This window comes from Protopterus annectens, chromosome 1.part1 (genome assembly GCF_019279795.1).
Source record: "Protopterus annectens isolate FY-2018-M chromosome 1.part1, PAN1.0, whole genome shotgun sequence".
Lineage (NCBI taxonomy): Eukaryota > Metazoa > Chordata > Ceratodontiformes > Protopteridae > Protopterus > Protopterus annectens.
The window spans coordinates 828,845,576-828,858,874 of NC_056726.1; positions in this window are offsets into that span (position 1 = coordinate 828,845,576).

Consider the following 13,299-nt stretch of genomic DNA (forward strand, 5'->3'; position numbering starts at 1 on the left):
TCCATATATCACATTCTCCACATATGACATGTTGTAACAGGTATATAGGTGTACTTAACTCATTCCCCATATTCCCATATATCACATTCTCCACATATAACATGTTGTAACAGATATATAGGTGTACTTAACTCATTCCCCATATTCACATATATCACATTCTTCACATACATGTTGGTACAAATATATAGGTGCACCTAACTCATTCCCCATATTTCCATATATCACATTCTCCACATACAACATGTTGTAACAGATATATAGGTGTACTTAACTCATTCCCCATATTCCCATATATCACATTCTTCACATACATGTTGGTACAAATATATAGGTGCACCTAACTCATTCCCCATATTTCCATATATCACATTCTCCACATACAACATGTTGTAACAGGTATATAGGTGTACTTAACTCATTCCCCATATTCCCATATATCACATTCTCCACATACAACATGTTGTAACAGATATATAGGTGTACTTAACTCATTCCCCATATTTCCATATATCACATTCTCCACATACGACATGTTGTAACAGGTATATAGGTGTACTTAACTCATTCCCCATATTCCCATATATCACATTCTTCACATACATGTTGGTACAAATATATAGGTGCACCTAACTCATTTCCCATATTTCCATATATCACATTCTCCACATACGACATGTTGTAACAGGTATATAGGTGTACTTAACTCATTCCCCATATTCCCATATATCACATTCTCCACATACAACATGTTGTAACAGATATATAGGTGTACTTAACTCATTCCCCATATTCACATATATCACATTCTCCACATACATGTTGTAACAGATATATAGGTGTACTTAACTCATTCCCCATATTCACATATATCACATTGCCCCGGTTCCCTTCAATAACACATCACACTAAATGACATTTGATGACCTTTATTAAATTTCCATAACATAGCTTTGACCACCAACTTTATTAATTACAACTATTCATAATTGATTCTAAATACAGCATAACATCCTTGTAACTTTTTTCGTATAACTAGCCAGTTTTCTAGTTTCAGCACTCAAATCTGTTTCTTTGATCTCAGCACTTGTTCAGAAAAAAAAAATTCATCTGCTTTTACTGTACTTGTGTTTCTACCTACTTCATTTTACTTTTGCATCATCTTAAAAATACTCAATTGTATTTATTGCTGCTTGGTGCAACTCATTCTAAGCCTTTTGGTTTAAACACTTGGGCTTCGGACCAGTTAGTTGTTTTGCACTGAGAGGGCTTGTGGTCTGCACTGTTGTGGTAGAACAGGTAGCTTACATCCTTCTAGGTTGAGAACTGCTGATTGAGGGCTCAGTGTCTGTTATTCTAAAAGTGTATTAATTCTGGTTTAAGCACTTGGGCTTTCAAGCCAGTTATTTTACATTAAGAGGGTTCGTGGTCTGCACTCTTGTGGGAGGAGAGGCTGGACTCTGCCCTTCTGAGCTGGGAATTTCTGGTTAAAGGCTTATAGTGCATGCATATCTGAACTGTTTCTTACTGAAGTTGGTGCGCCTTGTTTGCTGTGGCATAGACTGGATTCGGGCCTGCTGGATCTAGCTTTGTTTGTGTAACTTGAGCACTAATCCAGACATTCTCTAAAGTATTCAATGGTATTTATTACTGCTTGGTTGTAACTTGATTAAAGTGTAGCTATCATTCAAGTCTTTTGGATTAAGCACTTGGGCTTCAGACCAGTTGTTTTACATTAGGAAGGTTTGTGGCAAGCACTGTGGTGGCAGGACAGGTAGCTTTCATCCTTCTAAGTTGGGAACTGCTGATTGAGAGCCCAGTGTCCAAGTGTATTAGTTCTGGTTTAGGCACTTGGGCTTCAGGCCAGTTATTTTACATTAAGAAGGTTCGTGGTCTGCACTCTTGTGGGAGAAGAGGCTGGACTCTGCCCTTCTGAGCTGGGAATTTCTGGTTAAAGGTTTATAGTGCCTGAATATTTGAACTGTATCTTACTGAAATTGGTACACCTTGTTTGCTCTAGCATAGACTAGATCCAGGCCTGCTGAATCTAGCTTTGTTTATATGCTTGTTGTTTGTTTACTTGTTATTTCCCTGGAAGCTAATTCCACCTAATACGCAACTTCTCAGCTTCTGTGGATCACTAGTGATATCTGCATTGCTTACTGTACTTATTTCCTTGTTTCACTTGAAAGAAAGTTACTGTTTGTCGTTTTTGCATTTAGTTACTTGTAACACATTGCACTCAAGTTACCTGGCACTTGCTCACTAAAGCAATTATATAAGTCAGCACTAAAAATTAAAAGCACTACACCCTCACTCCCCACTGGCCCTTGTTTTCAGTTAAGGATTTCCCAATATTATTCTAGCATGTCCAAAGGTCAGTTGTCAATCTCCTCTCCGGTCCAGCTGGTGAATCTGGGAATCTTGAGGCAATGTTATAACTGCCTCATGTACACAGACAACCCTCTCCTCCTCCCACATAACACAAATTATTAATAAAGATGCAGCTATTTAGCCAAACTGGAGGCTGAGCTCTCCCAACTCAGGACTGGCAAGACCAGACAGGAGGAGAAGGCAACTACACACACCACAAAACCAGCCTCACATAATGCTACCACTCCACTGAATCAAACACATAAACACACAAAGACATACTCGGAGGCTCTGAGTAAAATTTACCTAAACAGCAGAGGTCTCCAAAGCAGACACCCAAACAACTGCTACCTCAAGACACTCCACAAGCAACACATAAACCACAAAGCAGTGTGCAAAGCAGTCACAGCCCTTAAGGCCAAATACAACACCAAACATACTTGTCATAGGTGACTCCATAGTCAGACACAATGACGTCCCACTCACCAGGCTGAACAAGGAGAGGGTCACAGTAAGCTGCCTATCGGGCGCTAGAATCCGCCACATAACACAAGCACTCAGGTCACTCCACGGCAAGTACAAATATGACACAGTCATTGTCCATGCTGGTGTGAACGACCTGAGATGTACCTCCCTGGGCTACATGAAAAGAGACATAGAGGAGCTCTCTGATTATGTAGCCCAGGCAGGTATGACCCTAACCCTGAGCAGTATCCTTCCTTCACCAAGAATGATGCCACAATATAGAGACAAGATGATCAGCTTTAACAATTGGCTTAATGTCTGGTGTCATTCAAAGGGGATCCAGTGTCTGTCTGCCTGGGATGACATGCTTGACAAGCCACGCTGCTTTCAAGGGACGGCTTGCACCTGTCACCCTGGCATTCGGATATTGGCTAAGGCTCTTGCCACCCCCATAGTGCCTTTTTTAGGCAAGGCTCAAATTCTAAACCTACCACACTAGAAAACAAAAATGGGAAGAAACTGAGGGTAATGCTGCTCAATGCCAGAAGTCTAAATCTCAAAATGCACGCACTCGAGGCCCTTCTCAGTATGGAGAACATCGATGTCTGTGCTGTAACTGAAACCTAGTTCAAGACTCCTGAGAGCACCCCGGCACTATTAGGTTTTACCTCATATCATGCATTCCGGCCCCAAAACCCGGACCACACCACAAAAGGAGGGGGTGTATCCATATTCATAAAGGATACCCACACCTCCAGGTTGGTGGCAACGCACGAAGCTTCGGAAACCATCCAGGTGCAACTAACCATAGGCAAAACTGCTCTACAAATTGTAGCATGCTACAGGCCACCCTCTCAAACTCAGGAACCCCACACAGCCTTCCTGAAGACACTGGAGGGTATAAATGTATCTCCAAACACCATCATATTGGGTGACTTCAACTACCCGAATATAGACTGGGAACATTACTCAAGCCCTAACTTTCTAGCCCAACGGTTCCTGGAGTTCATAAATTCAAATGCCATGGAACAGCTAGTCACTGTTCCCACAAGAGGAGAAAATATACTAGATCTCATTGTCACAAACATGGGGACAAAATGCTCCACACCGGAAGTATATCCCTCATTGGTGAGATCTGATCATAAACTAATCTCACTGGAAATCCACATCCCGCCCCCACCCCAAACAAAAAAGACCATAGTGAAGAACTTCTCTAAAGCAAACTTCACACTACTCAAGACTGGTGTGGTATCCTTCAAGGCCCCTGAGCCAGTGGAAACCACATCCCAAGCTGTGGAAGCCCTTACAAATGCCTTCTATGAACACTTCCAGGACTGCATGGATCAGGCAATCCCAAATAAAACCAAGACTCTTTCCACAAAGGGCAAACATCCAGTCTGGTGGACCCCAGCCATTAACAAACTTTACAATAAGAGGAGAAAGCTATTACATGATAGAACAAAATCCATAAAAGGGAAGTCACCCCTGATCATTATTAGTAAAAAAATACGAGCACTCATAAAATCAACTAAGGCCAATTTTGAGAGAAAAAATGCCATGGATTCAAAGGACAATCATAAGGCCTTTTTCAGCTATGTTAGGAACCTGGGTGGAAACTCCCAGATATGCTCAGAATTAGTCCAAAATGATACAAAATCACTGAACCCACAGACATTGCCAACATACTGGCAGACAGGTTCAGTGCAAACTTCACCCCTCTCCCCTAAAGGAGAGATAACTATCCCAGCCGAGTGTAGCCTCCCGGACATCTCAAATGCGCAGGTGAAAGCTGCTCTCTCTAAAGCTAAAAACACAGCATCAATGGGACCGGATGGTGTCCCCGGCTGTGTGCACGAGCTAAATGAGGAATTAAACCCGCACATAAGGCAGCTGTTTAATCTCAGCCTTACCACAGGATACGTGCCCAAGGAGTGGCGTACGGCAACTGTGGTCCCACTCCACAAAGGCAGCCTCACGGACCCTGGTAATTACCCCCATAAGCTTAACAAGTCTAGTCTGCAAAGCTATGGAGAGGATCATAATGGAGCTCATAAACAAAGATATAGGGGACTTGCAGACAATGGACCCGACCCAGTTTGGCTTTGTCAAGGGAAGATCATGCCTTTTGAACTTGGTCGACTTCTTCGAAGCAGTCACCAAGGCCATTGATGAGGGAAAGGCAGTCCATACAGCCTACCTTGACCTTGCAAAGGCTTTCGACACAATACCCCACTCAGGTATTGTAGAAAAACTTACCAGCTTAAATGTAAACCCATATGTCACAAGATGGGTTGCAAACTGGCTTAAGGACAGAACCCACAGGGTTAGAGTTGCTGGCGCTATGTCAGACTCCAAGCCGGTCACAAGTGGTGTCCCACAGGGCTCGGTCCTTGGCCCCTATTGTTTGGCATCTACTTCTCAGAAGTACAGGCCAACATGGGAGGACTTTGGCTGACAAAGTTTGCAGACGACTGCAAACTGGGCCATAGTGGAAAGTGCATCGGACACGGATATCCTTCAGAGGGGACTCACGGAAACAGATAGCTGGTGCCAGAGCCATGGCCTGAAGTTAAACGCCAAAAATGTATAGTCATACCCTTCGGGAAAAACAAGGTAACCCCAAGCTACCATATAGGTGGCAATCCACTAAGCACAGAAGAGGTTATCAGGGACCTGGGAACCCAGGTTGACAGTGGCCTTTCTTTTGACACTCACGTTGCTAAAGTGGTTAGAAAGACCTTCTACATTGCCCACCTGATCATGAAGGGATTCACATCCAGATCTAGTGAGGTCATTGTTCCCCTGTACTCTTCACTTATCAGACCAATGATCGAGTACAATGCCCCATTCGGGATGTATCTCACCCGACATCTGCAGCAATTGAAGAGACCCCAAAAGTTCCTCACCAAAAGGATAAAGGGACTCCAAAATCTGTCATATGCTGCCAGATTGAAGAAACTGTAGCTCTAGTCAGTCGCATACCGTCTGCTCAGAGGTGACATGTGCCTGACATACAAGGCCATGTCCAACCTGGAATTAATGGACATGCTCCACCTCAAAAAATCCAAATCCACCAAAACCACTAGAGCAAGCGACTTAAACCTTAGCACGGATATAAATAGGACGTGCTGGAGGGATAGATTTATCACTCAGAGACTTCCTATGCTGTGGAATAAAATCCCGGTCCATGTGAGGCAGAGCACCTCACTGACTCTGTTCAAGAGAAATCTAGACCTGTGGATGGGAGATCGTAGGTTTACCCCGGGAATCATCTCTGTGTCACTGCTGGACAGAGGCACAACAAACTAATGGGCACAGTATTTTTTCATATAAGGGGTGGCGTAAGCCACAAAAATTTGGGCTAGGCTTATAAATGCCTTAGGGCAGATAGCCTAGTATAAACCTATGAACCTATGAACCTATGAACCTATGTTAATCAGGGCAGCGTACCTACTCATCCTGCCCCAGTAAGCAGCGTCCATACCTCTACTCACTTACTTTACTGATGAAGCAGTGTCCCATCTCACTTCATACACCATTCATTGTAATGTTAATCAGGGCAGCGTACCTACTCATCCTGCCCAGCAAGCAGGGTCCATACCTCTGCTCACTTACTTTACTTATGAAGCAGCATCAAAACTCACTTCATACACCATCCATTGAGTTACCTTCCACCAAATAAGCACCATCCTTACCTCAGCTTGCTTATCTCTTCAGCAAGCTTCCTCTAACTACTCATTTCCTTTCCCCAGATCCTTGAAATGAACCTCCAGACATCAGAGGGGGAACAGAAGAAGGCAAGCCTATCACTCTTCTCCCCCAACCAGCCTGACCAGGCTGTTCCCCCTCCCTTCTACCCAAATTTGTTTAATCCACTTCCCATAAAGGGAAGGGGCAAGCCAAACATCATTTGGTGTACCCATAATTGGTAAAGCACCTTAGAATCCCATCATAAAACCTTTTGCCATGCCATCACTGAAACTAAATAAAGTAGGATTACCGTGACCTCGTTGTAACACCGGAACATCCACACCAAAGGAACACATACCCTTTTAGCCCGCTGCCTTCAAAGCTGAAATCATGGCTCTACCCGAATGTATTGACAGCCTATAGCTACAACAAAACCAAAAGCTATAACCTTGTGAACTCAAAACGGCACCCAGTCAAACAACTAGTAGCAAGTCTCACACCCAAGTGCTAACCGTAGCATATCACCTTAGCCCCCCACTACCCAGTTCTATATGAGCAACAACTCCATTACTGTAGGGAATAGTCTAACTCAAAAACTTTAATGTTGACCTAGTTCCTGAAAACTCACCAATGCTCAGCAATGAATTACTCTATGTGCTAAGCCATACACACCCCCAATTCACTCATTACCAAGTCATTCCTAACCCCTGTTTGTCCCTAGCCCTCCCCCTAAAAAGCTCTTACCTTATGTTACCTGTACCACTAGTATCCTACAGCTGCCTTATCCTGCAACCAGGCTTCCTTATACATTCTAACTCCCCTGTAACAATGCACCAAGTTTCTAAAACTACCCCAACACAGCCACCTACCTACCATGCTTCCTAAAACCTTATCTACAAAATTCACCCAAACCCCAAGTGAAATGATCCTTGTGCTATTCTGTAAAACTTTAACCTGGTATATAACATTAACACTACCTACACAAGAGACAAATTTGTCACCCCAAGATGCCACCCATTAGGAATAAACTCCAGCATCATGTCAAACACCTCCTTGGCCCTTCCCCCACATATGGTTCGAACAACTGGATGAGTGAATACAACCACCCAAGGTTCCAAGAAAGCATGGATTGAACTTCACTGGCTTGCAGGAGCCGTAGAGCTGTAGCCTAATAAGTTCCTGTGCTCCTATGAACATTGTGACCCTACACATCCCGTGGGATCCCCACACTCCCCATAAACCATCCCCGACAGTTTTCCCCCTTTGGCCCCCTTACCTAACTCTTCCTTACTTGCCCCCTATACCACTGCAATAATCAGCTCCCAGTAATTAAACAGTGCTCAAACATGCCTTACTAAGATGATTACTCAGACCCTCCTTGTGCCCTGTTCAAGGGGCAAGAATGTGCATCCTATCAAAAACATCACCGTTCAAATCCCCTTTTCAAGCCACCGCATGATACTTTCTGCACTCCAGCAATCTGCAAAGAAAGAAACAATGATAATTCTATGTGTACACATACCATGATTACTTAACATGGAGGCACTGACCAGGACCCCTGCCACCCCATCAAACCCTTACCTATGGCCAATGGCCATGCTCCCTTTTACTATTGAACGCAAATGCCCAAAAACAGGAACAACTTTCAACGTTAATCAAACATACTAACGATTAATGGAACAAATTGTACAACCCATTAACCCTGATATAAAACTCAAAATGCCTGTCCTTCTCTGACTAGCAGAGTAAAATTCTCTACCAAAACTCAGCAACTTTGAAATCCACTTACTTCCATCAGTAACTGTTGCCCACTTGTGTTCCCCTTGTGTAACCTCCTCACTTGCCACTGCTTCCATCATCTGCAAATTCACTGTATCGCCACAACTGATACTTGGCACACCACCATCTACAAAGAAAAGGACAAAATTAAACTCTTTCATAGTAATGAGCAGGCTCCACCTGATACCCACCTATTCCAAATTACAGCCACAGTGTTCCAGGACCCTATCTGCAATTTAAAATTTAATATACTAATTTCAAGGCTTTGTCATGTGTTTACTGCATTCATAATACCAACCTTCAGCACTGCAGGCATTCAATTAAACCATATGGCATGTACTTCCAGGGTAATCAAATAATTTTGAATCAACCAGTGCAAACCTTTCAAGCTTCAGTGGGAGAGAATGTCATAATATATTTATTTTATTGCTGTACTGCATGTACATTTTATAATGACCCTATCAATTACCCAATATAAATGTAACAACCAGTGAAGTATGTTAAAACTAAACCCCCACATGACGGGACCTATCAATCACAACCATCTGCCTATCTCTTACTTTCCATCTCCAGTTGAGGCACACTAACCAACATATATGATTTTGGATTTCCTGATGCTCCATAGTCAATGTTTTATCTCCCTGGTGTAACTCCATAGCAAACTGAGTGCTATGCAATGAAAATCAAATCTATCCACAAACCCAAAAGGACTTTGATTCCGACCCCTTGATGGCCCATGGCAAGAGCACACTGCTTGCCCCTTGCAACGACATCCCCAAATTCTCTGGTGGCCACATCAAGCCAGACGCAGCAACCCAGCCCATGCTTTCAATAGAAAGTAAGCCCTCCCACTTCCAGCCGCAGTGTACAGACAGTCACAAATCAAATACCAAGTGACTTACTACAATCAGAACTCAGTTATAGGGCTGTCTAATGCTCCTGTAGCTACTGTCCGACTCAATCCCACTACTTCACTTTCCCCAGTTGGCTGAGAACTCAAAGCAACTTACCACAGTCGGAACCCAGTTTCAAGGATGCTTATTGCTCCTGCCGCTACTATGCAGCCATTTTGTGGGCTCTCTCATGACCTAATGACAGCTGAGCTTTCCAGTCATCAATGTCCCTGATGACTTCTAGTCATGACAACTGCTGGTACTTTTCCTGGACTGAGTAGCACTCGCACTGTATAAGGATTTAATTCTGTATGGTATTCTCCAGAAAAACTTCCTAATTCTGTAAATAAATCAGAATAGTCACACAGTATCATACCTCTCAACCTCTTAGTGCAAAAAATTTTGACAAAGCCAAAATAGGGACACATTTTAAATATTGCTCTTAGAAATTTATAAAGTTGCTAAAATGTCTGGTCTTGTCATGCATTTTCTGAAGGATATAAGTCTGAATCTCCCATGCCTGTCTATTTATTGACTTCAATCCCCAGTCGTTTCACAGAAAACCACTAATTTTATGATGAACAGACCAAAAATATGAGGCATAAATCTGGCCATGCCGAATACACAAACTTCCAAATTGCATCAGTGAAACCACACACTCCTTAAATACAAAGCTCATAGTCACAAACTACCACACCAATGCGCTTTAAGCATTACGTTCGAGCTCCAAGATTAGGCCTTTAATGTTGAGCAATATCCAATCGACATGAAGTGATCACCTACCTCTCAACCTTTACAGCATGAAATCTGGACAAAGCTTTAAACATGGTTAAAGGACCAAATCTAGTGACAATTCCACACTTCTCACACAAACTTAGGGAGCTGATAAAACAAATCTCGCATCAGTCTGAATTTCCTGAAGGATATGAAGCCTTAAACTCGAATTCCTGCCATTACTCTACTTTAATCTTTAATGATTTGCTCCCATTGGTATAACTTTTTTTTTTTTTTATAAATGGCCAAAAACATGAGAAAACTACTGGGCACTAAGAGAAATTCCATACAGGTGGAAGGTATGAGCGGTCAAGCTGCATGAGCGAATAACCCCTTCTGGCTTGACAACCACTAACTGGGTCCTCGACCTGGTCATAACGGGCTATACTTATAGAATCTCCCCCACCTCAAAAGTTACCTTTATAAGTGTATTATTTAAATTCTGATCCCTTGACTGCCCGAATGTAGTTGCCACAATCACACATGCCCTTCACTCACACAACACCAACCCTACACAACCTCTTTGCCTTTTAAATAATTCTTCGACTGCAGAGTACAATCTCAGCATGCCTGTGTGATGCCATCCTTACCTCACAGTCATTACAGCCCACGAAAAGCAAGTGGTACAGGCCTGGAAACCCCTGCAACACCAACCTCCATAAAAGAAATCCATGTACCTTTTTTTTTTTTAAATGTTTGCCACGAACACGCATCCTTTGCCACTCAACTGCCAGCAGCCAACCACCATGTTGCACAACCAAAACCTGCAAAATGCCAACCAGGAAGACCCTCATTATTATTTAAAGTTCTCTATAATCTCCGCGTGTGCATCAGGGAGTGGCCGGTATTCACAGGCAATGCACTGCCCGGGGAAAATGCTTATTTTGAAGTTGCAAAGGAAATACTGCATTTGGGATGTATATGTGAAGCAATGTATATGTGAAGCAACACTGTGATCTTATGGGACCATTTGTGCATGCCACCCTGCCCCCTTAAGAGATAACACTGCTCTGGGCATGCCTGCAAGCCACTTCCAATCACCGCTCAAATATTTAACCGAACATGCTGCTCGGCTGACTCACTAAACCTACCACAATTAAGTATGCCAGTACTGAATCTCTCCCTTTAACCACCGACTAGGACATCAGTGGAGATCAATGGCACAGCATGCCCCTCTCCCATCGTTATTAGCCAGTGCTCTGCTATCTGCAAGAAATTTGTACCGCGACATGAGAGTAACAGCGGGGCAACCGAGGGGCCATTTTAACTATTCTCTAACCATAATGTAGCATTCCAGGTCTGCCTTTATTTGTAACTGCAATCTAAGGATTCCACTACTGCACCGGCAAGCCAGAGATTTGCCTCCTAGCACCCAGCCTCCCAACAGTATACCCACAATTCGATATTATACACTCAACTATTCTGACCACCAAATAAGCTGAAAGTCACTGCCAATTTACAGACTGCAATGTCTAAATGACCATGAAGAAAACAGTAGCACCTCTTCAGCATACTTAACATAATTCCCAGCAACCCAATGAAAACATCCAACCTGCCCACAGCCTGCATCTTCACCCCCACCTGAGAACCCCCCCCCAAAAAAAAAAATTACCTTTAACCATCATACATATGACCATACCCTATACCCTAGATACTCACCTTCTCAAGCCCACCACCAAACCAAGGCCTACCTGACCAAAGAATACACCGGTCGTCAGGACATGAAACTGCAGCATAGCAAGATCACGCCAAAATGTGATTGTTTAAACCAACTACATTAGACTAAACCTCTTAAGCCCCTCCCCATCATTATCTCATTTCCTCCCAACCATCCCTGCCTCCACTTAACCCTTTCACTTCCCCAACCCACTTAAATCCCCCTAATATTAACTTAACCCCCCCATGAAGATGTCCCAGGACAACTTAGTTTGTTGCCAAACTTCATTTCTCGACATACAGCATGCTGTAACAGATATATAGATGTACGTAACTCATTCTGCGAATGGAGCTCTGGAAGTTTGCACTGTAAATTCCAATGGGCAGAGTCTAAGCTTTTTGAAACAATTAAATTATATCTGTACATTTCAAATAAATGTACTTATCTCTGGAATCATGGGGTTTACTGAAGAAGTGTAAGTGGCAACATTTTCAGTACAAACTATTTTTATAGGTTCTTGGTCTTAAACTAAATTTTATAAGTCACAGTAAACATACAAATTAAGTTTGTAATATTTTGTGAACAACTTACAATATCTCAGCAACCACTCTTGAAACACACACGCACTAATCAACATATTTTGTTCATCTAGCTAAGCAATTCTGTCTTCTGTGAATAAGAAATGCATGAGAATTTAAATGAATATTATATACTAATAACAGTTAATATCACTTTACCTGCACTAGACAGAGGTCAGATATCAATACAGTTGTGTTTGCCATTGTGTAAGCTTTAAAATGAAGTATTTTAATTCTTTGTATGTAGCATGGTTTTGGATTTGTTAATGCAAATATGAACAAACAATATTTGATGCCTAGAGACATCAGTAGGATGTAACTGCAGAAACACCTGGAGGCATCACTTGGTTGTTATGTGTTAAAACAAATAAACATCTAAATGTCAATGTCACCAACATCAGCAGAACATAATATAAAACAAAACATTGACATGGAACTGCACATGCTCAATGACATAATCCCCCATAGTCCCTGTTAATTATGTATTCCAACTCCAACATCGCACAATACTAGGGAAAGGGTATATATCCCAACCCCTGCAATGTAGCAGTCTTGTACAAGTGTCGATCATCTGTTTTGTCAATCATATTCTGATGATAAAGCAGCTGTCAACTATACCAGCAGTTAACGTAAGCGGTACAGATAGTATTTTACTGGTTTATTTACTCAACAGCTTATTTGCTCACAGCAAATAATTCCGCAGGAAGCTTTTTATTCATGTGTGTCGAACTCGAATACAGATACTCTGTCTATAAATATGCTTTCTCCAGCTTTGTGCTGCATCAAGTGTATTATATTAATTTGCTAGAGTATGGGGTCAGAGTCCCCATGTTGGTGAGGGGATGCAGAGGGCTTGTTCCATGCAAGAACACCTCTTGCAAACTCACTGCCAATTACAAGTATTCCTTGACCTCAACATGCTGCTTTGTATATAGATGAAATCCTTGTTCTTTAAGATGGACTATGCTTGTCTGAGCTTGTCTTTGCCTTTGGGTTTTATTTATATACAGGCAGCTCCTGGGATACAGACATCTGACATGTGGACAACCCATAGATATGAACGGGCTGCTGCAATGTCAAAAACAACATG